Raw genomic sequence first — 2,040 nt, 5'->3', positions numbered from 1 at the left:
GGTTAACGACTGCCTTGTGCGGCGCGCAGACTGACTGTTGCTTTGAGTATGTGCCGCCGCCAAAACACAGCGCGGTATCCTTGTACTCTCTCCATGTTTACGTAAACTGTTGGTTTCTCACAAGTAGGTCATTCCACAAAAATTTTTACGTTTGATATATGATGTATTCCTTTAGAGCGTCGTGATTTAAGAGTTTCTACTTCAACAGTGTTATCATGAATAATTTTGCGAACTCTAAATGGACCGTTATAAAGCAGAAAAAATTTGCGACACAATCCCTTTCCTTTGTGAGACAAACGATGAGACTTAATTAATACCTTCTGACCAACTGACAAAGTTTTTAAATGACCAGGACGTTTAGCTGATTTCTCTCTTCTAGCAGCCGCAGATGCAATATTTTGTAGAGCCAGGTTGACAACTTCAGAATGCCGCAGTTTTCGTGAAGGCAGAAAAGGAACGATTTCAGAAATGCGATTTGTTGGTACTTTATTTTTTAATATCAATAGAGGCGGTAAAGAAGTTGAGTCATTAGGAAGTTCATTCAGAATGTTTTGAAAAATATGAAGATACTGATCCCAAGTTCTGTGATTCTGATGACAATAAAGACGGCACAATTTATTGATTTCCTTCATCCATCTCTCTGAAGCATTAGATTGAGGGTGAAAAAGTGAAATGAAAATTGGTTTAATCTTCCGACGCCGTAGAGTACGAAGCCAAATTTTGGAGCGAAACTGTGATCCATTATCTGATATAACCTTATCAACATGACCAACTTCTTTAAGAAAATGTTTGATGAAAGCATTAGATACTGAACGAGCTGTTGCTTTTCGTAAAGGTGTAAAACACACATATTTTGATGTTAATTCCACTGCTACGAAAATATACGCAAAACCATTAGTAGAACGAACCACTGGACCGAACAAATCGACTGCAGCCATCTCCTTTAATTTCGCTGGAATGATAGGAAACAACGGTGCTCTGTGAGAAACTGTTGGCGGCTTAGCCTTTTGACATAATTTGCATTTGGCAAGAACAGATCGAATACGTTTTTCCATATTACTGAAGTAGCAATTTTCTCGTAATTTATGAAAGCATTTTCTGGGACCAAAATGCGCATAACTGAAATGTGTGTACCAAATCAATTTATTGACCCACTCATCAGGAATACAAACTAACCAAACAGAGTTGTCGACCGATTTCCGTTTAAAAAGAATGTCATTGCGAACTAAATAATGCTGTCTAATCGCTACGCTTTCCTTTCTCCTCCACTTCTCCTTAATGTCCTTCCAGATTGGATCCTTATTTTGCTCCTTAGCGATGTCCTGGAGCGAAGACGAAATAAAGTTCTCAAACGCAACACCTTGAATGTACATCAAACAATAATGGTTTTCCTTGCAGTCCTCTTCAGCACTTTGTTTCAAACCCATAGGTGCACGTGATAAAGCATCAGCAACAACATTTGAAGATCCCTGTATGTAAACAATACTAAAATCAAATTCCTGTAGGTGCAACGCCCATCGTGACAATCTGCCGTGAGTTAATTTTGTTGACATAAGAAATTCCAGAGCTCGATGATCGGTGTAAACCTTAGTATGTCTGCCAAACAAAAATGTGCGAAATTTTGTGAAGGCCCATACAACAGCCAAAGCTTCAAGTTCCGTAATCGAATAATTCTTCTCTGATTTAGAGAGAACACGGCTTCCAAAGGCAACAGTTTTCTGTACTACAACGCCGTCTTCTTCTATCTCTTGGAATAAATGTGCACCTAGGCCTTTGTATGATGAGTCCGTCGCCAAACAAAAATCTTTAGATAAATCCGGATGTGAAAGAAGTGGAGCAGCAACTAAAGCATCACGAAGTTGTTCAAATTCTGATTGAGCTTCCTCATCCCAACACCAATTAGAATTTTTTCCAGATAATTCACATAAACGAGGTGTGGCCAAATTGTCCAATCTAACAAAGCGTCTAAGAAAATTACAGACACCAAGGAAACTACGAACATCACGTTTTGTGGTAGGAACAGCATAATTACGAATAGCG

This window comes from Schistocerca nitens, chromosome 9, assembly GCF_023898315.1.
Source record: "Schistocerca nitens isolate TAMUIC-IGC-003100 chromosome 9, iqSchNite1.1, whole genome shotgun sequence".
In the NCBI taxonomy this organism is placed as follows: Eukaryota; Metazoa; Arthropoda; class Insecta; order Orthoptera; family Acrididae; genus Schistocerca; species Schistocerca nitens.
Note: the sequence above shows the minus strand (reverse complement) of the source record.